Below are 27,951 nucleotides of genomic sequence, written 5' to 3' on the forward strand. Positions count from 1 at the left end.
CTGTAGTGGTATGCTACATTACAGCGATGTGACAGGAGAAACTTAACTCCGTATTCAGAAACGGCAAGCATAGAAGGGTTATGATAAACTTGAGTTAACTCTGGATTCCACTCACACACAATCAGTATTGCACCACAGTTCAAAGCCACACCAATTCGGACAAAAACTAGATACAGAATCACAGATAAGGGATTCCAAGGTATGTGAGCTTCAGAGAAGAGGAACACCAAATGTACTCTGATCCACTATGCAGCTATCCCCTTTGCTGAATCCTGAATCGCTCAGACCGCTCACTGTCAGTGAAGAACAGAAAGATCAACAAAAATTACCTTGTCAAAGATGCATGAGAAACTGAGAATTGAGAAGTAGGGCAATTACCTTGTCCTGGTTCTCTCCGGAGGGAGCAGCCTCGCTGCTATGACCGACGATGTAGAACAGCACGCAGGACGCCACGCTGAGCGCAAGAGAAGCGCCGAGAACGGCGAGGATGCCGTAGAGCCTCCTGGTCCCGCTCCCCTCGGGCTCTCCTGGCGCCGCCGGGGATGGCGACGACGCGCCGCCGCACGAGGCTCCGAGGCGGCTGATCGCGGCGCGTAGGCCGCAGGCGCGGGCGGCGTGGCGGCTCGCGTCCCTGATCCTGAAGCTCTCGATGCCGCGCGGGCGCTCGGGCTGGCCCGCGTCCTCCGCCGTGACGTCCCTCACCCAATCCGAAGCGGAGGAGCCGCGGGCCATAGTAGACGAGAGGAACCTGTCGAGGACGATGTTGCCCCGGCGAGCTTTGGCGCCGGCCATAGCTGCCGCCTCCTCCGGGATGAAGTGCTCGGGCCGGGGCTGCTTCCTGCCTCGAGCAGGGGGAGCTGGGTCGCCTGCGGCCGGTGCGCCCGCCGAAGTTGAAGCCCCCGCGGAGGCGATGCGCTTCGGGGAGTATTGCTTCCTGCTTCGCGACGGCAGGCGGCGATTGGTGTCGGGCGGCGAGGCGTGCGCGATCGCCACCGTGGCGCCGGGCGCTGACAGATTACTCCGTTCAGTGAGTACAGATGAATCATCAAGATCAAGAACGCAACCAAGAACTGAATGCTTCGGATTGTTGATCGATCTTACCGGCCATCGCAGAGAAGTCCGAAGACGACGACGCGCCAAGAACAGGCGACTCGGAGCCGGCACCGTCGGGAGCTCCCACGGCGACGAACTTCGTCGGCCCGGCCTGCTTCCTTGACCGTGCGCGGAGGGAGTTGTACGGCGGCGTCGCGTCGGCAGCCGCTGATCGGAACTCTGACGAATTCGCCACAAGATGAATCAAGATTCAAGAACGGACGCGCCGCAGCCTTTAGTTCAGGCAATCGGTAAACACATGCCGGTGTTTGGAAATCTTACCGAAGTGAGTCTCCATAGGGTCCTCGAACGCCTCGCGGTCTTCGCCCTTGATGTTGGCAGACGCGGCCGCGGCCTCATCGGACTCCGGCGAAGGTTCCTGCGCCAAAGAAAGAACCAACAAGAACGTCAAGAAACAGAGCATTCCGCTCTTTCGGTCGCCCGCCGCTCCGAACCACCATCGATCAATCACCTCAAGATCCTGCTTCTTGGCGCCCTCCGACGCGGCGGCGCCGACGGGATTGTGCGTCTCGGGGACGCGCTCCTGTTCGCCCTCCTTGGCGCCGGCGAGAGCCGCCGACGGAGCGGGATCCTCCCCGCCCTGCTCCGTCTGCCCCTCGAGCGGATCAACAGCCGCGCGCTCGTATTGCTCCATGGGGATCGAGTTCTTGGCGTGGACGAAGATGAGGGAAGGCGAGGGGAGGAGGAGGAGGGAAGGCGGTTGTTCGAACTTTGAAAGAAGGCGGGGGCAGGCAGATGGTGGGGGCGAAGCCAAGGGCGCGAGCGGTTATGACTTATGAGCAGTTCCTCTCCGGTGTTGAGGCTCGGGTGTTCACGGGATCGGATGGTGGGCCCTGCTCTTCGCTTTCCTTGAGATCCGTTCGAGTGCAAATGTTGCATACTAACAACGTTTTCTCATGTTCAAAAAAAAAGAAAAAAGTAAAAAAAAACAGAAGCTAACAACTTGACTTTTCATACATTTTTGGCCAGCACTCTGCTCCGGCGCGCCGGCTGAATTTTCGGCCGGTCCGGCCGCAGCCGTTCAATCTGGGCTCTAATAGCCGTCAGATCTGGCTTCTTATCCTTCTTTGACTTCATCTTCAACCTCCGTCCCCACGAGCCTCCGCCACGCACGCCTCCGTACTCCTGCCCCGCGAGCACCCGCGTCCTCTCCCTGTCGTCGCTGCTCGTCGCAGCATCCCACTTCCTCTCCCCTTGTCGTTCGCCGCTCGTCGCCGTCGACGCTCGTGCGTGCAGACTTGTCCACTCGGTTGAAGCTTTTTTAAACTCAGGTCGAAGCTTTTTTTGCTTCGGTTGAAACTTTTTCCACTGTTTGAAGCTTTTTTCATATCGATTGAAGCTTTTTCTATGGTTTGGAGCTCCCTCATTTGCCGGTTGAAGCTTTTCCACACACCAGTTGGAGCTTTTCTGTGATTGAAGCTTTTTTCCACATCCATTGAAGCTTTTTTTCATGGGGTTGAAGCTTTCTTCCATGCCGGTTGCAGCTTCGACGTCCACGCTTGCAACCTCGCTGTCGAAGAGCACAACTCCCATGGCCCCTGTTGGCCGTAGCCAGCCCTAGCATCAGCATTTGCTGTTCGAAGCTTTTTTCAACGCTGGTTGAAGCTTCGTGCGACACCGGATGTAACTTTTTTGTTGTGAAGTGGTTGGTTGCAGCATTTGTCATCGTTGATTGAAGCTTTTTTTCACTTCGGTTGTAGCTTTCCAGACCGCCCGTTGCAACATCAGGGGGTGTTCCCCTTGGTGCCCCCAACTCGTCGTCCACCTCGATCTTGTAAGCCATGGCTGCCCTGTATGTGAGCTCGTAGGACGGTTCGAACATCCTGAATCGCCGGTTGCAGCTCTGGGGTAGTAGCCGATTTGGGGAAGACATGGCCGCTGGAGGTAGGTGATGTTGTGGAGAGAGAGAGAGAGAGAGGAATCTGGTGCTCACCGCGCTTGGGGAAGACGAGATCAACACTGACATATGGTGACCAGCGCACAAAAAGAGAGAGCACATGAAGGAGCTGAGCAGGTAGGCAGCCGTGGGGGGGAGCGACAAGAGAGAGAAAGCAATAAGGTAGGGGATGGATGGGTGGACTGTAGCAGCGGTGTGAAAGGGATAAGGCACGGGATAGTTTTTTTTGCGTGGGGCCACTGCTCGCTCGTTCGCGCGTGGGAGACGACCGGCGCAAGCTTCGACCGGTCCGCCGGCTTGAAACGTTTCCCTATATTTTTTGCAAGACAGTACCGGTTTTGGTATGCGACATTGCAAATTGCACTGATAGTCGTCTAATTTTTTTACGGGTAAAGCCAACTTTATATTAATCAAAAACCGCAACTAGTAGGACGGAATTTTGGTCGTGTGGTTGCCCAAACCAAACATGATGACCCGCGGCTAGCGAAAGAGAAAATCTAGCTAAATTATGTGCGTCGACATTGGCCGCACGACCTTCAAAAATAAAATTAGAACTAAAAGTAGTTACTCTAGTTTTGATCTCGGTGATGATTGCTCCAACCTCCCATGGCTGCCTTGCTTAATATATGTCACCACTTGCTTTGAGTCAGAAGCTATAACAATGTTTTGCAAGTGAAGATCTTTTGCTAATGATAGGGCTTCTCGTCAAGCTATTGCCTCCAACGTCAAAGGGTCGCAAACTTCTCCAATGACCAGAGAGGAACTGCTAGGGTAGTTTCCAGCGTTATCTCTGCAGACAGCCGATGCTGAGCCCCCTCTGCCTGGTCATCAACATGGATTTTAGCATGTCCCTGTGGGGGTGCCCGTGGACGTTGAACTCTTGTACTCGCAGGTGCAATACCTATTGTTGTACCCGTAGTCCTTGTCTCCCAAATAATTTAGAGCTCCAAAATGAACCAGTGTACAAACAAATGCAATGTTGCCAGTGTTTGGAAGATTCCTTCATGGATAGCCTTGCGTCGAGATGACCATATGGCCCATAATGTGACCGCCATCTTCACACAAACTTCTCATGTCATAATGCCTCAAGAATAGAGAAGAGCCATTGTATTTCATTAGGTTCCATCGCAGCAACCAAACGTTGACCTAGTTCCTCATCGACCAGGGCCCATGAACACCTCGATGTCGTGCATTCAACTAGCGAGTGTCGCTAAGAGTATGGTGAACCACATAGACCACATGAGCTCAACGATGACATGTGTCTATGAGCTCTCGCATCTTCTGTCAAGAGGGATTGTTTTGAAAGACGCCATAAAAACAATATGATTTTTCCTGGTACCTGGATTTTCCATAAGGATTTCCATGCCCCTTCTTTGTTTATTGTGCATAATGCATTGCCCATGATGACAGAAATATCAAATGAAAAAGAACCCTCCTGCAGCCGTTGTCTATCCCACGTAGATGAGGTGGCATCAATTAATTCAGAAATATGTGTGGGTGGGTCTTGAATCAAACACCCATACGGTCGCATCATCTCATCTCGGGGAAGGCAATTATCATTCCAAATGTGTGTGTCCTCTCCATTGACTATCCTCTTTATCAACCATTGTTTTAGAGTATCTCTACCGTCCAAAATAGATCACCGAATCTGACTTGGGTGGCTATCAAGATTTGCATGCAACATCGATGACTCCGAGTAGTAGATACTTTTCAGAATAAGGGCACTTAGAGACTCAGGGTTATGCAAAAGCCTCCATGTATGTCTGGCAAGCATGGCTAGATTTAAAAGTTCAAAATCTTTGAAGCCTAAACCCCCCATACCTTTAGGTTGTGTCATAGCCTTCCAAGAGACCCAATGAGGTTTGCGATGTCCATCCTTGCTTCCCCATCAAAACTTCCTGATCAACATGTTGAGATGTTCACACAATCCTTTGGGAAGATTGAAAGATGACACATTGTACACTGGAACTGCCTGGGCCATTGCTTTCACAAGTACCTCCTTTGCCTGCCCAGGACATAGTATTCTCAATCCAGTCTTAAACTTTGCTCCACATACGGTCCTTGAGATGCTTGAATGCACCATTTTTCAAGCTCCCTGTATCAGAAGACATGCCCAGATATTTCTCATTTGATGTTTCATTGGGAACGTTCAAAATACCTTTGATATCATTGCGAACATTGTCAGGTACTCCTTTGCTAAAAAAGATAGATGATTTGGCATGATTGATCCTCTGACCCATGGCCTGGCAATAAATATCCAACAACGGGTTCACCTCGGTAGCACCCATACCATCTGCTTTGAAGAACAACAGGCTGTCATCGGCTAATAAGAGTTGGTTTACTAGCGGCGCTGTTGGTGCTAAAAGTATCCCACTCAAGTTGGTTGACTCACTTATGGATTTCAGGGGGCACGAAAGGCCCTCTGCTGCTAACAAAAACAAGTATGGTCGGGTCCCCTTGCCAGATCCCACGAGACGGCTTAAATTCTTCAAGTCTTCCCATTGAATAAAACTGAAAATTTGACAGATGTGACCACGCTCATTACAATGTTAACCTCGTCTAATGACACTTTGATAGTGTTACTAACAAACGAGGCCCAAATGCTAGGGATGATGTGGCGGAAGACATGGACCACTAGGTGAGGTTTAAAAAAAGGAGGATAACTCCGGCCTCTACATCAGGATGATGCATACAACCATATATTATTAAGAATGCAAAATCCAACAGTCGAACAACATCGACTTGGAAATAAAGCGAAAAAATCCGAGGTCGCATGCCTCACGACAGTAACTCCACCAGATAAGCACTAACCCTATGTTACAAGATGACAGCAAAACGAAAAGTACACAAGTCCTAGACTACGCCTTCAAAAAGGAATCACCGCACATTGTGCCAAATGGTAAAACCATAGTTGTGCAAAATTTTAACTTTTCTTCGATTTTCTGAAATTGAAAAATAATAGTGTTGTGCCCTAGTTTGATAAGATAAATTGTGACAATGACGCCACTTGTAAAAAAAGTATTTTTATTATAGTAACATCATCTGTGCTTACTTTGTAAAAGAGACGAAGAGATGATCAAATATCAAATCATCATCTCCTTCATAAAGCAAGCATTGATGTTCTTATTACACTATTAGTTTGTTGCATATGGTCCTCTCTGCTAGTTAAGAAGGTCGGAGAGCCTCTCGCGCGGCGATGTGGGACTAAACCACATCATTCAGTATGGTGTTGTGGTGAGTTGGGGCTCTCGGGCGACGTTCATGGGCCGACGTCTCAGTTAATCCCATCGGCATAACGATGTATGTGTTTTTGTAAAAATCCATTATATTCACAGTTGATTTTATAGGCAGTTTTAAAAAATTGATCTAAAATATATTTAAATATGAAGGAAAGGATAGAAATAGAGAGAGAGGGAGAGATAGAGAGAGAGATGAAAACTACCCTAGCGGCCCAGCCCTATGTAGCCCATCCCACCTACAGGCAACCCCGTCTTCAACCTCGCGCCTAGTGGCAGTGGACGATGCGTCCGAGAGCGCTGGTACATCTCCAATGTATCCACTTTTTCTCACGCCTTTCCTCTTGTTTTGGACTCTAATTTGCATGATTTGAATGAAACTAACTCCGGACTGACGCTGTTTTCAGCAGAACTACTATGGTGTTGTTTTTGTGTAGAAATAAAAGTTCTCGGAATGGAACAAAACTTTTTGAGGATTTTTTGTACCAATAATAAGAATTTCTGGAGTCAAGACCCACCGGAGAGGGGCCCCTAGGTGGGCACAACCCACCAGGGCGCCCCCCTCTCCTGGCGCGCCCAGGTGGGTTGTACCCACCTGGTGGCCCCGCTGATGATTGATACATCTCCAACGTATCTATAATTTTTTATTGTTCCATGCTATTATATTATCTGTTTTGGATGATAACGGGCTTTATTTTACACTTTTATATTATTTTTGGGACTAACCTATTAACCGGAGACCCAACCCAAATTGTTGTTTTTTTTGCCGATTTCAGTGTTTCGCAGAAAAGGAATATCAAATGGAGTCCAAACGGAATGAAACCTTTGGGAGCGTGTCGGTGTCAAAACCGGCGGATCTCGGGTAGGGGGTCCCGAACTGTGCGTCTAGGCCGGATGGTAACATGAGGCGAGGGACACGAAGTTTTACCCAGGTTCGGGCCCTCTCGATGGAGGTAAAACCCTATGTTCTGCTTGATTAATATTGATGATATGGGTAGTACAAGAGTAGATCTACCACGAGATCGGAGAGGCTAAACCCTAGAAGCTAGCCTATGGTATGATTGTTGTTCTGTATGTTGTCCTACGGACTAAAACCCTCCAGTTTATATAGACACCGGAGAGGGTTAGGGTTACACAAAGTCGGTTACAATGGTAGGAGATCTACATATCCGTATCGCCAAGCTTGCCTTCCACGCCAAGGAAAGTCCCTTACGGACACGGGACGAAGTCTTCAATCTTGTATCTTCATAGTTCAGGAGTCCGGCTGAAGGTATAGTCCGGCCATCCGGACACCCCCTTATCCAGGACTCCCTCAGTAGCCCCTGAACCAGGCTTCAATGACGACGAGTCCGGCGCGCAGATTGTCTTCGGCATTGCAAGGCGAGTTCCTCCTCCAAGTACTTTATAGAAGATTTTGAACACAAAGATAATGTCCGGCTCTGCAAAATAAGTTTCCACATATTGCCATAGATAGAATAATATTTACTCAAATCTAATCTGCTGACGTACTCCGTAGTGTGACACACCACGGCCAAGCCTTTATCCGAGTCATTTCATTATCCCACCTCAGCGCGTCATGCGAGGTGGTTTCCTTGGCACGTCTTATTAAAGCAGAGATCGTGTCCCCTTATTCCGGAATTCTCATCAATACGGGCGTGGGTAACCCAACCGCGCCATTGATTACGGCGCTTGGAGATAAGCGAGTTTTACCAGGCTGGTGGGGACACGCAGTTGCGTCCACCCATATAAGGGGATAAGGATCCACCTTTTCACCTACGCCTTCTTCCTCCCTTGCTTATCCATTCTCGCGCACTCGAGCTCCAGCGCCCAAGCCCGCACCCCCACCTCAACCTTCTCCAGCCATGTCCGGAGCGGGAGGCAAGTGGATGGTCTCCTCCGTCACGGAGGGACACATCAAAAAACTAAGGAAGGCCGGATACTTGTCTAACGACATCGCATACCGGCTTCCCGAAAAGGGGCAGCTCATCCCCACCCCTAGGCCCCATGAGAGGGTGGTGTTCCTCCCCCATTTCCTCTGCGGACTGGGCTTCCCTCTTCACCCATTTGTTCGGGGGCTCATGTTCTACTATGGCCTGGATTTCCACGATCTGGCCCCGAACTTTATCCTCAACATCTCGGCGTTTATCGTCGTGTGCGAGGCGTTCCTCCGCATCCGCCCCCATTTCAGCCTATGGCTCAAGACTTTCAATGTCAAGCCGAAGGTGGTGCGCGGTAACCAGGCGGAGTGCGGAGGCGCCATGGTGGGCAAGATGCCCAACGTCTTATGGCTCGAGGGCCCCTTTGTGGAGACCCTGAAGGGGTGGCAATCGGGGTGGTTTTACATCACCGAGCCGCGCGACCCCGAATGGGTCGCAGCCCCCGAGTTTTGATCCGGACCCCCTACGCAGCTCACCTCCTGGAAGGAGACGGGCCTGTCGTGGGGTAAAAAAGGAGAGCTGACCGAACTCCAAACATGCATCCAAACCCTGGTGGACAAGAAGCTCAAACTTGTCAACGTAGTCCAGGTTATGCTCATCCGCCTGATCCTCCCGTGTCAACAACGGGCTTTCAACCTGTGGGAGTTTGACCCGGTGCGGCACCGAACTCTGAGCAGGCTCTTTGACACGACGTACGAAGATGCCTGGAAGGTGCTTTTCAAGGGCGTCGAGGCCCCCGCATCCGCTACCGAGGATCGCGGATTCATCGCAGCGTCACGCTCATGCGGTAAGCTGTTTTTTTTCCTTTTACATGTTATCAGTTTTTCATAGTTTGACTCCATGCGGGATCTAAGCTCCCTTACCTTTGACAGGATTGGCAGGAGACGTCGGACAGATCAACTGTCCGGCTCCTTTGCCCGAAGGCCCAGCGGAAGATCGTTTGGCGAAGCTGCTGGTTCCGGCACCCCATGTGGTGCCGGAGAAGAAGGCCAAGAAGAAGGCCACGGGGACTCAAAAGAGTGCCCGGCGCCTGGAGGTGTCGGATCCCTCATCCGACGACTCCAAGACGCACTCCTCCCATGAAGACGAGGAGGAGGAAGAAGAGACCCCTCCCCCTCAAGTGGGGGAAGGGAAGAAAAGGAAGGCTGCCCCAACTGGGGAGGCCGAAGGGTCCAAGAAGGGGACCCTTCCTCCGGACTACTCCACCGATGCCGACGACCGCTGAGAGGAGTGGCCGCTCAGGGCCAAGCCCCTGGCAAAATCGTAAGTATCCGGATACCAGAGTAATTCATAGTATTCGTTTATTGCACAGCTTTCCCTTATGTCGAATATGTTTATGCAGCCCACCCAAAGACCGGCTCGACGCATCCTCGAGCGGCTCACTGGACTCGTCGGATGTGAACTCGCTTCCGACGGCTTCCTCCCCCCGCCCTACGGACGACACCGAAGTGTTGTCCCAACAGGTTCCAAGCCGGGAGGAGGTGGTCCTGGAGGCGCCGCAAGGCGACCTCCCGGACTCCAGGAGTAAAGGGGATGAAACCCCCCAGGGCTCCAAGTCCGTCTCTAGGCCGAACACCGCTCCGAAACCTTCAAAGGTTCTAGAGTCCGGCGGGGGACCTCCTTCCAAGAGGAGCAAGCCCACTGTGCCGGTGACCCCCGTCCAACCGGAGGCGCCGGACAATCTGTTGGAGGCGCTCCAAGGCGCCTCCATCGACAAGGAGCACCGCACCATTATGAGTGCGGTGGTCCAGAAGGTTCAGTCCGCCAAGAGCGGACTGACTGAAGCTTGTACTAGCCTTTTAACAGGCTTTGAGGTAAGTAAAGAATGTGTAAATAATATTGCCGCATAGACAGTAGCCCCCGATGCTCTGTTTGGCGTTCAGGAAGAAAAGCCGAATAGAGGATCAAATAAAATTCGCAGGAGTCTAACAAAAAGGAGTCAATATGTGTATGCAGGCTTCTCTGCTTGCATCCGCCGTACTGACTGCAGAAGTGGACACGCTAAAGCAGAACCTCGAGCGGTCCGAGCAAGAGTTCAGGCGTGCCAAGAAGCAGCTCGACGACAATGAAGGTAAGAAATACCTTGTTTAAATTTTCCCTACTACCGGGTGTAGTTACTCCCACTTATGTTTCATACGTTTTAGGTAGTATCTATCATATCGAAGAGTATGTACGCGTAGTATGTAGTATATAAAAATGTTTAGGTAGTATATATACTACTTTTTTTGATAGTATGTATCATATTTTGCGCATACTCTATTTCACGTATAAATATGTACGTATTTCACAAATACAATAAAATTATGACCTCACTTACAATTTTTTCATACAAATCACTTGGGAGTATCTTAGATATAGTATATGAACATACTTAAAATAATAAAGTAGAGTATATACTACCACATGATAATATATGAGAAACGGGTGTAGCTACACCCGGTAGTAGGATGCATTTTCCCTATATATATATATATATATATATATATATATATATATATATATATATATATAAAGGTGCAATTGCAGAAAATGATAGGATTATCGTGGCTATTGTAGGGGCCATGTCTGAGGTGGCGACCCTTAAGCAAGCGCTGCTCGAGGCCGACAAGAGGGCGGCCACGGAGCGCACCGAGCGGGAGAAGTATGAGGCCCAGGTTGGCAAGGTGCGGCAAGAGCTCCAGGTTCTCATAAAAAAACAGGAGAGTTTGGAGCTTGACTCAAAGACGCGAGCGTCCGAGCTCGCGGCGGCTATTGAAAATGCCAAGTCTGCCAAGGCCGAATCCCAGAAGACCCTCAAGGAGTTGGATGAGGTGAAGAAGATAGCGGCGGGTAAGGCATTCTTTATGCAAAGCAAACACATAAACGTGACTTATTTGTTACTTACCCGAATCCGGAGCTCTCCAGGAGCGTTCGCATATCTTCCCCGGAGTGTGTCCGATGCCGCCGCATTCTATCGAGCCGAGGAGGGCAGCTCGACAGAGAAGGTGTTCTGGTCTCAGTACGTTAAGGCCGGACACCCCGTGCCCCTGAGCGACCAGCCGAAGCAACTGGTCGAGCTCCACAAGGCAGCCGAACAGGCCATGAAGGGCCTCATAGTTCGGCTGTGGCCTGGAGAGGCTCTGCCTGGGAGCTATTTCGGGCTGGTGCGGCGGCTGGTGGGGGCATGTCCGAGGCTCGAAGTCATCAAGCGCTCCATCTGCATTGAAGGTGCCCGTAGGGCCCTTGCCCGTGCTAAGGTGCACTGGGGCAAGCTGGATGCTGAGAAGCTTGTGAAGGACGGGCCACCGCCGGGGAAAGAGCATCGCAAGCCCGAGAATTACTATAAGGATGTTCTGAAGGGTGCCTGCCTTGTGGCGGATGAATGTTCCAAGGATGTATTTTTTGAGTAAAACTCGCTCGTTTTGTCCTGTGCGCTGAAAACTTGTTCATATGCGCTAAGCAATGCTGTTGGAATTTAAAATATTACCTTCTGTGCGGCTGTTTATCAATTCTGAGAGATGGCGAGTCGTCGGCTTCTGCCCCCGTGCCGCTAGTGCTGGGGTGTTCAGGGATAAATCTGAGCGCTCTTTTCCCCATGTTTGGGTCCTTCGAGGGAGGCGCTCAGCCCAACGAACAAGGCAATCAGACTATAATGCGTGAACACTCTCACTTAGCCATAGAATTCTATAATTTTAAATTTCGGTGAAGCCCCTGGTATTCGGAAGACCGAGTTCGGGGCGCTATCCACGCCTTGGCCGGACGGAGCTGACTCCTCGCTCTAAGCGGCATAAGTCTTTAGGGACTCGAAAAACCTCTCGAACAGCGACCAGCCCTCGCTTCATCATGACAGTCAGTTTTAGCTTTCTCCACTGAGGTGCTCGACCCAGCTCAACTGGGGCACAATCGCAGTGGTTCTCCTAGTGCTACCTTAGCCGATATAGCGGAACGTAAGGCACCAAAACATAGGAGCCGGGCAAACCCAACTATTGACCCAAGACATAATTCGGAGCCGATGCATATAATGCTATAAGTTCGGGGTGCCGCACTTGTTAAAGTGTTCGGACTTCTCACACCATGTTAATGGGTACTGGAGCCCCTGGCGTATTTTGTCCGTACCAAAGTGTACGGGTGCAACATGTCGTTAAGGAACATATATTAAAAAAGAGTAATGCAAAAATAGACAAAAGCTATGCATTGTTTATTAAAGAGGGCTGCGATCAAAGCAGAACGGTACAAATAAGGCGATAAGCAAAAGGTTGGACTATTTAACATGTCCGTTCCAGGGGCAAGCTGCGGAATAGTATGCGAAACAGGTATACTGCTCATGATAGAGACCACCTGGGAGTTCCGTAATGCGGCGTGGCTTGTCTACTTCCCTGGTTCTTGCATCGTGCGGCAATTGAACTGCCGAACAGGCCTTCCGAAGAGTGGAGTCCTGAAAGTAAGAGAAAATTAAAAAATCGGCAGCCCCTGGTACGGTTTAAGCCGTGTTTCAGGCGTACCGTGATGGTGCCCCTCCCCTGTACCCATGGTATTTCTAGAGCGTAGTTATGTACGCGAAGTACTGGTGTCGCATTTTTGCGAGGGCTGGGGTTGGGGCCGCATTACTACGCCTGCTCGGATCGTGCCAGGCGGTCTTGTTGTAGGTTACTCCAGGCGCGCTTGACGGTGTCTGGTCGTTTAATGGCCGGACTGGAGAACTGCCTGGAGAGGCTGGTTTGTACTTCCGCTTCAAGGGCCGCCGTGTGCTCCTCCGTTCAGAGGGAGCGTTCAGTGTTTCCATTGACCGTAATTACTCCTCGAGGGCCTGGCATCTTGAGCTTAAGGTATGCGTAGTGCAGTACCGCATTGAACTTGGCGAATGCGGTTCGCCCGAGCAGTGCGTGATAGCCACTGTGGAATGGGACTATGTCGAAGATTAACTCCTCGCTTCGGAAATTATTCGGAGATCCGAAGACCACTTCAAGTGTGACTGATCTTGTACAGTTGGCCTCTACACCTGGTATTACGCCTTTAAAGGTCGTTTTGGTGGGTTGTATCCTCGAGGGATCTATGCCCATTTTCCGCACTATATCCTAGTAAAACAGGTTCAGGCTACTGCCGCCATCCATAAGGACTCTAGTGAGATGAAATCCGTCAATAATTGGGTCTAGAACCAATGCGGTGAATCCGCCATGACGGGTGCTAGTGGGATGGTCCCTTCGATCAAAGGTGATCGGGCAGGAGGACCATGGGTTGAACTTTAGGGCGACTGGCTCTATCGCGTATACGTCCCTTAATGTGCGCTTCCGCTCCCTTCGATGTAATCTTCTTTTGCAGTGTGTTTGTCGAGATCCGATGAATTGTGGGTTTATGATCAAGTTTATCTATTGAACAATATTTGAATCTTCTCTGAATTCTTTTATGTATGGTTGGTTTGTCTTTGCAAGTCTCTTTGAATTATCAGTTTGGTTTGGCCTACTAGATTGATCTTTCTTGCAATGGGAGAAGTGCTTAGATTTGGCTTCAATCTTGCGTTGCTCGATCCCAGTGACAGAAAGGGAAACGACACATATTGTATTGTTGCCATCGAGCATAAAAAGATGGGGTTTACATTATATTGCATGAGTTTATCCCTCTACATCATGTCATCTTGCTTAAGGCGTTACTCTATTCTTATGAACTTAATACTCTAGATGCATGTTGGATAGCGGTCGATGTGTGGAGTAATAGTAGTAGATGCAGGCAGGAGTCGGTCTACTTGTCACAGACGTGATGCCTATATACATGATCATACCTAGATATTCTCATAATTATTCGCTTTTCTATCAATTGCTCGACAGTAATTTATTCACCCATCGTAATACTGATGCTATCTTGAGAGAAGCCACTAGTGAAACCTATGGCCCCCGGGTCTATTTTCCATCATACAAGTTTCCAATCTATTTTATTTTGCAATCTTTACTTTCAATCTATATCATAAAAATACCAAAAATATTTATCTTATTATTATTATCATCTCTATCAGATCTCACTCTTGCAAGTGGCCGTGAAGGGATTGACAACCCCTTTATCACGTTGGTTGCGAGGTTCTTATTTGTTTGTGTAGGTACGAGGTAACTCACACGTGGTCTCCTACTGGATTGATACCTTGGTTCTCAAAAACTGAGGGAAATACTTACGCTGCTTTACTACACCACCCTTTCCTCTTCAAGGGAAAACCAACGCAGTGCTCAAGAGGTACCAATGACCCTGCTGATACTATAAATTCACAATATTCCAGAAAAAATTAGGGAGAAAGAGTTATCACGATCCACGAGATGGAGCCGCCGCCAAGCCCTGTTCTTCCTCGGGAGGGCAGATCTGGAGTCCGTTTGGGGCTCCAGAGAGGGGGATCTTCGTGCTTCGTCATCACCAACCCTTCTCCATTGCCAATTACATGATGCTCACCATCAGTAGTGAGTAATTCCTTCGTAGGCTCGCTGGTCAATGAGGAGTTGGATGAGATTCATCATGTAGTCGAGTTAGTTTTGTTAGGGCCTGATCCCTAGTATCCACTATGTTCTTAGATTGATGTTGCTATGACTTTGCCATGCTTAATGCTTGTCACTTTGGGCCCGGGTGCCATGATTTCAGATCTGAACCATTTATGAATTCATCATTATATCCATGTTTTAGATCCGGTCTTGCAAGTTATAGTCACCTACTACGTGTTATGATCCAGCAACCCCGGAGTGACAACAACCGGGCCCATTCCCGGTGATGACCGTAGTTTGAGGAGTTCATGTATTCACTATGTGTTAATGCTTTGTTCCGGTTCTCTATTAAAGGAGGCCTTAATATCCCTTAGTTTCCAATATGGAACCCACTGCCACGGGAGGGTAGGACTAAAGATGGCATGCAAGTTCTTTTAATAAAGCACGTATGACTATTTATGGAATACATGCCTACATTATATCGATGAACTAGAGCTAGTGCCATATCGCCCTAGGTTATAATTGTCTCATGATGAATATCATCCAACAAGTCACCGATCCAATGCCTATGAATATCTTATGTTGTTTCTGCTAAGTTACTACTACTATCATCACTGTTACACTTGTTACAAATTACTGCTATCATTGTTACTGTTATCGTTACTGCTGTCACTACTATCAAAACTATCAAACTATTTTGCTACTGATCATATTGTTGCAGATAATTAATCTCCAGGTGTGGTTGAATTGACAACTCAGCTGGTAATACCTTAAAATATTCTTTGCCTCCCCTTATGTCGAATCTATAAATGTGGGTTGAATACTCTACCCTCAAAAACTATTGTGATCCCCTATACTTGTGGGTTATCAAGCGCTGATATGTCTCCAACGTATCTATAATTTTTGATTGTTCCATGCTATATTATATTTTGTTTTAGACATTATTGGGCTTCATTATACACTTCTATATTATTTTTGGGACGAACCTATAAACCGGAGGCCCAACCCAGAATTACTGTTTTTTTGCCTATTTTAGGGTTTCGTAGAAAAAGAATATCAAACAGAGTCCAAATGGAATGAAACCTTCGGGAACGTGATTTTCGGAATGAACATGATCCAGAGGACTTGGACCCTACGTCAAGCAATCAACGAGGTAGGGGGCGCCTACCCCCCCCCCGGCGTGCCCTCCACCCTTGTGGGGCCCACGTTGCTCCACCGACGTACTCCTTCCTCCTATATATACCTATGTACCCCCAAACTACCAGATACGGAGCCAAAACCCTAATTCCACCACCGTAACTTTCTGTATCCACGAGATCCCATCTTGGGGCCTTTTCCGGAGCTCCGCCGGAGGGGGTATCGATCACGAAGGGCTTCTACATCAACACCATAGCCTCTCCGATGAAGTGTGAGTAGTTTACTTCAGACCTACGGGTCCATAGTTATTAGCTAGATGGCTTCTTCTATCTTTTTGGATCTCAATACAAAGTTCTCCCCCTCTCTTGTGGAGATCTATTCGATGTAATCTTCTTTTGCGGTGTGTTTGTTTAGACCGATGAATTGTGGGTTTATCATCATGTTTATCTATGAACAATATTTGAATCTTCTCTGGATTCTTTTATGTATGATTGGTTATCTTTGCAAGTCTCTTCGAATTATCAGTTTGGTTTGGCCTACTAGATTGATCTTTCTTGCAATGGGAGAAGTGCTTAGCTTTGGGTTCAATCTTGCGGTGTCCTTTCCCGGTGACAGTAGGGGCAGCAAGGCACGTATTGTATTGTTACCATCGAGGATAACAAGATCGGGTTTATATCATATTGCATGAGTTTATCCCTCTACATCATGTCATCTTGCTTAAAGCGTTACTCTGTTCTCTTGAACTTAATACTCTAGATGCATGCTGGATAGCGGTCGATGTATGGAGTAATAGTAGTAGATGCAGGCATGAGCTGGTCTACTTGTCTCGGACGTGACGCCTATATACATGATCATACCTAGATATTCTCATAATTATGCTCAATTCTATCAATTGCTCAAAAGTAATTTGTTCACCCACCGTAATACTTATGCTCTCGAGAGAAGCCTCTAGTGAAACCTATGGCCCCCGGGTCTATTTTCCATAATATTAATCTTCCAATACTTAGTTATTTCCTTCGCCATTTATTTTACTTGCATCTTTATCATAAAAATACAAAAAATATTATCTTATCATATCTATCAGATCTCACTCTCGTAGCTGACCGTGAAGGGATTGACAACCCCTTTATCGCGTTGGTTGCGAGGAGTTTATTTGTTTGTGTAGGTGCGAGGGACTCGCGCGTGGCCTCCTACTGGATTGATACCTTGGTTCTCAAAACCTGAGGGAAATACTTACGCTGCTCTGCTGCATCACCCTTTCCTCTTCAAGGGAAAACCAACGCAGTGCTCAAGAGGTAGCAAGAAGGATTTATGGCGCCGCTGTCGGGGAGTCTACACAAAAGTCAACATACCAAGTACCCATGACAAACCCTTATCTCCCGCATTACATTATTTGCCATTTTCCTCTCGTTTTCCTCTCCCCCACTTCACCTTGCCGTTTTATTCGCCCTCTCTCTCTCCGTCCTTCCTCTCTTTCTCTATTCGCCTCTTTTTGTCAGTTTCTTGTTTGCTTGTGTGTCGGATTGCTTGCTTGTCACGATGGCTCTATCTAGATCTTGTGATCTCCACCTTAAAAGGTTAGAAGAGATCGAAAGCAACATCCGGAGTTTTATGGTCTTACAATTTGAGCATAATAATTTCTTTAGAAATGAGATTAAAGAACAAAAAAGCTTTATGGGTTATATGAATAAAGAGCTCGATGATATGTCTAAAGAATTTGATGGTTTGAAATCTCAGATTGCTCATCTTGAGAAGTTAATAGCTGAAGTTTCGGATAAGCAAGCCGCCTTAGTTAATAAGATGGCCGCTAAGCCGGAAATTTTTTTGGAAGACAAAGATGAAGATCTAAAAGTTATTGATGTGTCCCGTATTAAATCTTTGTTTTGTAATGTGAATCTTGATAATGATGGGACTGGATATGATCCACCTTTACCTAGAAGGCGTTCCAAAAATTCAGAGTCTTTAGATCTTGATGCTAAAATTGTTAAAAGTGGGATTGAAGAAGTCAAAACTTTAAATATTAATGAACCCACTATTTTGGATTTCAAGGAATTTAATTATGATAATTGCTCTTTGATAGATTGTATTTCCTTGTTGCAATCCGTGCTAAATTCTCCTCATGCTTATAGTCAAAATAAAGCCTTTACCAAACATATTGTTGATGCTTTGATGCAATCTTATGAAGAAAAACTTGAGTTCGAAGTTTCTATCCCTAGAAAACTTTATGATGAGTGGGAACTTACTATTAAAATTAAGATTAAAGATCATGAATGCTATGCTTTGTGTGATTTGGGTGCTAGTGTTTCCACGATTCCAAAGACTTTGTGTGATTTGCTACGTTTCCATGATTTTGATGATTGCTCTTTAAACTTGCACCTTGCGGATTCCACTATTAAGAAACCTATGGGAAGAATTAATGATGTTCTTATTGTTGCAAATAGGAATTATGTGCACGTGGATTTTATTGTTCTTGACATAGATTGCAATCCTTCATGTCCTATTATTCTTGGTAGACCTTTCCTTAGAACGATTGGTGCAATTATTGATACACTACTAGGAAAAACCTTATACACAGAATCTTACCAGCAGCGCGTGTTCAAATGAGGCGCTACTGCTACTTAGCAGTAGCGCGTGGTCAGAAAGGGCGCTACTGCTCTCCACTTAGCAGTAGCGCGGCAGGAATAAAACACACTACTACTATAATTCCCACACCGTTGCCGACATACTAGGTATAGTAGTAGCGCCCTTCGACAGACCGCGCTACTGCTATCAAATTAGTAGTAGCGCGCTTTTAGGGTAGGGCGCTACTGCTAAGTTTGAACTTGTCCACAGGACGGGCCCAACTTAGTAGTAGCGAGTTTGTGAGGAGTGCGCTACTGCTGCGGATTAGCAGCAGCGCGTTTTCTTTTCCCACGCTACTGCTAAAGCTATTTTGACACAACCCCCACGCAGGCTTCCCTCCTCTGCTTTCTCCCCCAATTCCCCACTCTCTCTTCTCCCCTCGCCGCCTCCGCCGTAGCCCCTGCCCTCGCCCTCGCCGGAGCCCCTGCCTTCGCTCTTTGTCGGAGTCTGCCCTCGATGTCGCTGTGCGCCTGTGCTCCTCCCCCTCGACCTCGACCTTGCTGGAGCCCCTGCCCTCGCTCTCCGCCGTCGTCTCCCTCGACCCCGCCTCGCCACCGTCTCCCTCGACCCTGCCTCACCGCCGTCTCCCCTGACCCCGCCTCGCCGACATCTTCCCCGACTCCTCCTCGCCGCGCCTCAGTGCCGCCATCTCCCCCGACCCCATCTCTCTCTCCGCCCTCGGTAAGCACTCTCCCCTCCCCTCTTCTCTGCTCTCTGCTCTGCTCTCTCTCTCTCTCTCTGTTAGTATGAACCCTAGCTATTTAGTGCTAGTTAGTATGAACCCTAGGTTATTTTTAGTGCTAGTTAGTTAATTACAATTAGTATGAACCCTAGTTAAAAAACCTAGGACAGATTATTGGCTATTTTTTATTGGTACTTAGTATGAACCCTAGGTTTCAAACTATTGCTATTTGTTAATTAAAGCAATTGTTGCTATTTATTATTTTTTAGTTAAAGCAATTGTTGCAATTTAAAAAAACCTCTTACATTTTTCTTCAAGTTCTATATTTTTCTTCCTGCTATATGCAAATTTGAAGTGGACATGTGATATGTGGACATGTGATTTGGACATGTCACATTTGGAATTTGGACATGTCATATTTGTACATGTGATGTTTTGGACATGTTATATTCGGAAAATGATGATTATGTGCAGGGTAAATGATCCGAGCGGTTCTCGGGCGCCAGCCATAAATGGTTCAAAAGCAGACATGAAGCAGAAGCTAGTTACTTGAGGTTCACGCTAACGCGAGAGAGGACTCATAACCGTCGCCTCATGTACTGCATAGTTTCGTTCTCACTCATAGTGATAGCTCTTTTTGTCTATATCATTGTTTAGATGGATGACGATGTAGTTGCAAGTATTTGAGGCATCTCATAACTTGTATCGCTATTTCAAGAGAGACGTCATTTTGTGTTGGATGATGATTATGGTGATGACATGATCGATTTGATGAGGCTATTTGTATGTGTATGATATGATCGGATTTGTATGTGTATGATATGCTAGAGACTATTGTATAAAACACTAAACAAAATTCAGCAGCACAAAATATGGAGCAGAAAAAAAATTCAGAAACTAATAACAGTAGCGCGGGGTATTGCTTTAGTAGCAGCGAGGTATTAGCAGTAGCACTTTTTATACTAGGGCTCTATAGATATTAGTAGCAGCGCGTTTTTACGACGACCGCTGCTGCTATCCCTAGATAGCAGTAACATGGGTCAGCACGCGCTACTGCTAAGCATTAGCTGTAGCGCCGTATCAGTAGCGCAGCTTCCCGCGCTACTGATAAGATTTTACCCGCGCTACTGCTAGGCTTTTCCCAAGTAGTGATATGAAGGACGGGAATATTAGATTCCAATTTCCATTAAGGAAAGACATGGAACACTTCCCTAGAAAGAATATTAAATTACCTTATAAATCTATTATGAGAGCCACTTATGGATTGCCTTCCAAAGATGGCAATACCTAGATCTATCTTCGCTTTTATGCCTAGCTAAGGGCGTTAAACGATAGCGCTTGTTGGGAGGCAACCCAATTTTATTTTTATTCCTTGTTTTTTGCTCCTGTTTAGTAATAAATAATTTATCTAGCCTGTGTTTTGGTTGTGTTTTTTGTGTTTAGTTAGTGTTTGTGCCAAGTAGAACCGTTGGGAAGACTTGGGGAAAGTCTTTTTGATCTTGCTGTAAAAAACAGAAACTTTAGCGCTTGCGAGAATTGCTGCCATTTTTTACTGGAGAGTGCTATTTAGTTAATTATTTTTGAAAATGATTAATAGATAAATTCCTCACGTCCAGCAATTTATTTTAGAATTTTTGGGGTTCCAGAAGTATTCGAAACCTACAGTACTACAGACTGTTTGGTTTTTGACAGATTCTGTTTTTCGTGTGTTGTTTGCTTATTTTGATGAATCTATGGCTAGTAAAATAGTTTATAAACCATAGAGAAGTTGGAATACAGTAGGTTTAACACCAATATAAATAAAGAATGAGTTCATTACAGTACCCTGAAGTGGTGTTTTGTTTTGTTTCGCTAACGGAGCTCGCGAGATTTTCTACTTTAAGTTTTGTGTTGTGAAGTTTTCAAGTTTTGGGTAAAGATTTGATGGATTATGGAACAAGGAGTGGAAAGATCCTAAGTTTGGGGATGCCCATGGCACCCCCAAGATAATCTAAGGACACCTAAAATCCAAAGCTTGGGGATACCCCGGAAGGCATCCCCTCTTTCGTCTACTTCTATTGGTAACTTTACTTGGAGCTATATTTTTATTTACCACATGATATGTGTTTTGCTTGGAGCGTCTTGTATTATTTGAGTCTTTATTTGTTAGTTTTCCACAATCATCCTTGCTGACACACCTTTTTGAGAGAGACACTCATGATTCGGAAATTGTTAGAATACTCTACGTGCTTCACTTATATCTTTTGAGTTATATAGTTTTTGCCCTAGTGCTTCACTTATATCTTTTAGAGCACGTTGGTAGATTTGTTTTATATAAACCATTGTTATCTCATGCTTCACTTAGATTATTTTGAGAGTCCTACAAAACAGCATGGTAATTTGCTTTAATTATGTTAGGCATTCAAGATTAATAATAAAATTTTCTTATGAGTGCGTTGAATACTATGAGAAGTTTGAAACTTGATAATTATTTTGAGATATGGAGATGGTGATATTAGAGTCATGCTAGTTGATTAGTTGTGAATTTGATAAATACTTGTGTTAAAGTTTGTGATTCCCTTAGCATGCACGTATGGTGAACCGTTATGTTAAGAAGTCGGAGCATGATGTATTTATTGATTGTCTTCCTTATGAGTGGCGGTTGATACGTCTCCAACATATCTATAATTTTTGATTGCTCCATGCTATATTATCTACTGTTTTGGATGTTTATGGGCTTTATTATACACTTTTATATTAATTTTGGGACTAACCTATTAACCCAGAGCCCAGTGCCAGTTTCGGTTTTTTTGCCTATTTTAGGGTTTCGAAGAAAAGGAAAATCAAATGGAGTCCAATTGACCTGAAACTTCACGGAACTCATTTTTGGAAGGAAAGCAACCCGGGAGGCTTGGAGTCTACGTCAAGGAAGCTTTGAGGAGGCCACGAGGTAGGGGGCGCGCCCACCCCGTAGGGCGCGCCCTCCACCCTCATGGGCCCCTCGTGGCCCCCCTGACGTACTTCTTCCGCCTATATATCTCCATATACCCTAAAAACATCGGGGGGTGGCACAATAGATCGGGAGTTCCGCCGCCAGAAGCCTCTGTAGCCACCGAAAGCTAATCTAGACCCGTTCCGGCACCCTGCCGGAGGGGGGAATCCCTCTCCGGTGGCCATCTTCATCATCCCGATGCTCTCCATGACGAGGAGGGAGTAGTTCTCCCTCGGGGCTGAGGGTATGTACCAGTAGCTATGTGTTTGATCTCTCTCTCTCATGTTCTTAAGGTGATACGATCTTGATGTATCGCGAGCTTTGCTATTATATTTGGATCCTATGATGTTTCTTCCCCCCTCTACTCTCTTGTAATGGATTGAGTTCCCCCTTTGAAGTTATCTTATCGGATTGAGTCTTTATAGATTTGAGAACACTTGACGTATGTCTTGCCATGCGTATCTGTGGTGACAATGGGATACCACGTGATTCACTTGATGTATGTTTGGTGATCAACTTGCGGGTTCTGCCCGTGAACCTATGCATAGGGGTTGGCACACGTTTTCGTCGTGATTCTCAGGTAGAAACTTTGGGGCACTCCTTGAGGTTCTATGTGTTGGTTGAATAGATGAATTTGAGATTGTGTGATGCATATCGTATAATCATACCCACAGATACTTGAGGTGACATTGGAGTATCTAGGTGACATTAGGGTTTTGGTTGATGTGTGTCTCAAGGTGTTATTCTAGTATGAACTCTAGGGCTCTTTGTGACACTTATAGGAATAGCCCAACGGATTGATTGGAAAGAATAACTTTGAGGTGGTTTCGTACCCTACCATAATCTCTTTGTTCGTTCTCCGCTATTAGTGACTTTGGAGTGACTCTTTGTTGCATGTTGAGGGATATTTGTGTGATCCAATTATGTTAGTATTGTTGAGGGAACTTGCACTAGTGAAAGTATGAACCCTAGGCCTTATTTCCTAGCATTGCAATACCGTTTACGCTCACTTTTATCATTAGTTACCTTGATGTTTTTATATTTTCAGATTACAAATACCTTTATCTACCATCCATATACCACTTGTATCACCATCTCTTCGCCGAAGTAGTGCACCTATACAATTTACCATTGTATTGGGTTTGTTGGGGACACAAGATACTCTTTGTTATTTGGTTGCAGGGTTGCTTGAGAGAGACCATCTTCATCCTACGCCTCCTACGGATTGATAAACCTTAGGTCATCCACTTGAGGGAAATTTGCTACTGTCCTACAAACCTCTGCACTTGGAGGCCCAACAACGTCTACAAGAAGAAGGTTGTGTAGTAGACACCAAGCTCTTTTCTGGCGCCGTCGCCGGGGAGGTTAGCACTTGAAGGTATATCTTTAGATCTTGCAATCGAGTCTTTTAGTTTCTTGTTTTATCACTAGTTAGTCTATAAAAGAAAACTATAAAAAATGGAATTGAGTTTGTCTCATACACTTCATCTTTTTAATATCTTTCGTGAGTATGATGGAAAGGAAAATTGTGCTCAAGTGCTAGAAGAAGAAATCTATAAAATGTTTGGCACTAAGTATTTGAATGATGAGCATGATTGCAATGTTGTTAGTATGAATTTCTTGAATATCCATGATGCTAATGATATGCAAAGCCACAAGCTTGGGGATGCTATGTTTGATGAATATGATATTTTTTGCCCCCCAAGTTTTGATGAGCAAATTTATTATGATGAAAGCATGCCTCCTATCTATGATGATTATTGTGATGACACGTATGCTTTAAAGAATAATGATAACCATGAAACTTGTCATCTTGATCTTAATTTTCAATCACATGATAGTTATTTTGTTGGGTTTGCTCCCACTACTAGTCATGAGAAGAATTTTGCTTTTGTGGAGAGTAGTAAATTTTCTATGCTTGTAGATCATGAAAAGAATGCTTTAGGTGCTGGTTATATTGTTGAATTCATTCATGATGCTACTGAAAATTATTATGAGGGAGGAATATATGCTTGTAGGAATTGCAATAATATCAAGTTTCCTCTCTATGTGCTTAAAATCTTGAAGTTATGCTTGTTTTACCCTCCTATGCTAGTTGATTATTGTTCCCACAAGTTGTTTTCTCACAAAATCCCTATGCATAGGAAGTGGGTTAGACTTAAATGTGCTAGTCATATTCTTCATGATACTCTCTTTATGTTACAATTCATATCCTTTATGTGAGCATCGTTGAAATCATCATGCCTAGCTAGGGGCGTTAAACGATAGCGCTTGTTGGGAGGCAACCCAACTTTATATTTGTTCCTTGCTTTTTACTCCTGTTTAGTAATAAATAATTCATCTAGCCTCTGTCTAGATTTTGTTTTATGCTTTTAATTAGTGTTTGTGCCAAGTAGAACCTTTGGGAAGACTTGGGTGAAGCCTTTATGATCATGCTGTAAAAAACAGAAACTTTAGTGCTCACGAGAATTGCTGCCTTTTTTTATTGGAGAGTGATATTTAGTTAATTATTTTGCAGATGATTAATAGATAAATTCCTTAGGTCCTGCAATTTATTTGAGAATTTTATGAGTTCCAGAAGTATACGTTTGATCCAGATTACTACAGACTGTTCTGTTTTAGACAGATTCTGTTTTCGATGTGTTGTTTGCTTATTTTGATGAATCTATGGCTAGTAAAGGAGGGTATGAACCATAGATAAGTTGGAATACAGTAGATATTACACCAATATGAATTTAGAATGAGTTCATTACAGTACCTTGAAGTGGTGATTCATTTTCTTATACTAACGGAGCTTACGAGTTTTCTGTTAAGTTTTGTGTTGTGAAGGTTTCAAGTTTTGGGTAAATATTCGATGGACTATGGAACAAGGAGTGGCAAGAGCCTAAGCTTGGGTATGCCCAAGGCATCCCAAGGTAATATTCTAGGACAACCAAGAGCCTAAGCTTGGGGATGCCCCGGAAGGCATCCCCTCTTTCGTCTTCGTTCATCGGTAACTTTACTTGGAGCTATATTTTTATTAACCACATGATATGTGTTTTGCTTGGAGCGTCATTTTATTTTATTTAGTTTTGCTTGATGTTTGAATAAAATACCAAGATCTTAAATTCTTAAATGTTAGAGAGTCTTCACATAGTTGCATAATTATTCAACTACTCATTGATCTTCACTTATATCTTTCGGAGTAGTTTGTCGATGCTCTAGTGCTTCAGTTATATCTTTTAGAGAACGGTGGTAGTTTTATTTTGAAAAAATAGATGAACTCTCATGCTTCACTTAGATTATTTTTGAGAGTCTTAAATAGCATGGTAATTTGCTTAAAATCCTAATATGCTAGGTATTCAAGATTAGTAAAATTTTCTTATGATTGTTTTGAGACATGGAGGTAGTAATATCAAAGTCGTGCTAGTTGAGTAGTTGTGAATTTGAGAAATTCTTGTGTTGAAGTTTGCAAGTCCTGTAGAATGCACGTATGGTAAACGTTATGCAACAAATCTGAAACATGGGGTGTTATTTGATTGTCTTCCTTATGAGTGGCGGTCGGGGACGAGCGATGGTCTTTTCCTACCAATCTATCCCCCTAGGAGCATGCGCGTAGTGCCGATGTTTTTGATGACTTGTAGATTTTTGCAATAAGTATGTGAGTTCTTTATTACTAATGTTGAGTCCATGGATTATACGCACTCTCACCCTTCCATCATTGCTAGCCTCTTCGGTACCGTGCATTGCCCTTTCTCACATTGAGAGTTGGTGTAAACTTCGCTGGTGCATCCAAACCCCGTGACATGATACGCTCTTTCACACATAAGCCTCCTTATATCTTCCTCAAAACAGCCACCATACCTACCTATTATGGCATTTCCATAGCCATTCCGAGATATATGGCCATGCAACTTTCCACTGTTCCGTTTATTATGACATGCATCATCATTGTCATATTGCTTTGCATGATCATGTAGTTGACATCGTATTTGTGGCAAAGCCACCATTCATATTTTTTCAAACATGTCACACTTGATTCATCGCAATCCCGGTACACCGCCGGAGGCATTCATATAGAGTCATATCTTGTTCTAAGTATCAAGTTGTAATTCTTGAGTTATAAGTAAATAGAAGTGTGATGATCATCATTTTCTAGAGCATTGTCCCAAGTGAGGAATTATATAAAAAAAGAGAAAGGCCATAAAAAAAGAGAAGGCCCAAAAAAAGAGAAAAGAGAAAAGCCATAAAAAAGAAAGGCCAAATAAAAAAATGAGAGAAAAAGAGAGAAGGGACAATGCTACTATCCTTTGCCACACTTGTGCTTCAAAGTAGCACCATAATCTTCATGATAGAGAGTCTTTTGTTTTGTCACTTTCATATACTAGTGGGAATTTTCATTATAGAACTTGGCTTCTATATTCCAACAATGGGCCTCCTCAAGTGCCCTAGGTCTTCGTGAGCAAGCAAGTTGGATGCACACCCACTTAGTTTCTTTTGTTGAGCTTTCATACATTTATAGCTCTAGTGCATCCGTTGCATGGCAATCCCTACTCCTTGCATTAACATCAATCGATGGGCATCTCCATAGCCCATTGATTATCCTCGTTGATGTGAGTCTTTCTCCTTTTTGTCTTCTCCACATAACCCTCTCATTATTCTATTCCACACATAGTGCTATATCCATGGCTCGCGCTCATGTATTACGTGAAAGTTTATAGGTTTGACATTACTAAAGTATGAAACAATTGCTTGGCTTGTCATCGGGGTTGTGCATGATGAGAGCATTCTTGTGTGACGAAAATGGAGCATGACTAAACTATATGAATTTGTAGGGATGAACTTTCTTTGGCCATGTTATTTCGAGAGGACATAATTGCTTAGTTAGTATGCTTGAAGTACTATTATTTTTATGTTAATATGAACTTTTATCTTGAATCTTTTGTATCTGAATATTCATGCCACAATTAAGAAGAATTACATTAAAATTATGCCAAGTAGCACTCCGCATCAAAAATTCTGTTTTTATCATTTACCTACTCGAGGACGAGCAGGAATTAAGCTTGGGGATGCTGATACGTCTCCAACGTATCTATAATTTTTGATTGCTCCATGCTATATTATCTACTGTTTTGGATGTTTATGGGCTTTATTATACACTTTTATATTATTTTTGGGACTAACCTATTAACCCAGAGCCCAGTGCCAGTTTCTGTTTTTTTTGCCTATTTTAGGGTTTCGAAGAAAAGGAAAATCAAACGGAGTCCAATTGACCTGAAACTTCACGGAACTCATTTTTGGAAGGAAAGCAACCCGGGAGACTTGGAGTCTACGTCAAGGAAGCTTCAAGGAGGCCATGAGGTAGAGGGGCGCGCCCACCCCCTAGGGCGCACCCTCCACCCTCGTGGGCCCCTCGTGGCCCCCCTGAAGTACTTCTTCCGCCTATATATCTCCATATACCCTAAAAACATCAGGGGGGCACAATAGATCAGGAGTTCCGCCGCCAGAAGCCTCCGTAGCCACCGAAAGCCATCTAGACCCGTTCCGGCACCCTGCCGGAGAGGGGAATCCCTCTCCGGTGGCCATCTTCATCATCCCGGTGCTCTCCATGATGAGGAGGGAGTAGTTCTCCCTCGGGGCTGAGGGTATGTACCAGTAGCTATGTGTTTGATCTCTCTCTCTCTCTTGTGTTCTTGATGTGATACGATCTTGATGTATCGCGATCTTTGCTATTATATTTGGATCCTATGATGTTTCTTCCCCCTCTACTCTCTTGTAATGGATTGAGTTTCCCCTTTGAAGTTATCTTATCAGATTGAGTCTTTATAGATTTGAGAACACTTGATGTATGTCTTGCCGTGCGTATCTGTGGTGACAATGGGATACCAAGTGATTCACTTGATGTATGTTTTGGTGATCAACTTGCGGGTTCCGCCCATGAAC

The sequence above is a fragment of the Triticum dicoccoides genome, chromosome 3A (genome assembly GCF_002162155.2).
Source record: "Triticum dicoccoides isolate Atlit2015 ecotype Zavitan chromosome 3A, WEW_v2.0, whole genome shotgun sequence".
Taxonomy (NCBI): Eukaryota; Viridiplantae; Streptophyta; class Magnoliopsida; order Poales; family Poaceae; genus Triticum; species Triticum dicoccoides.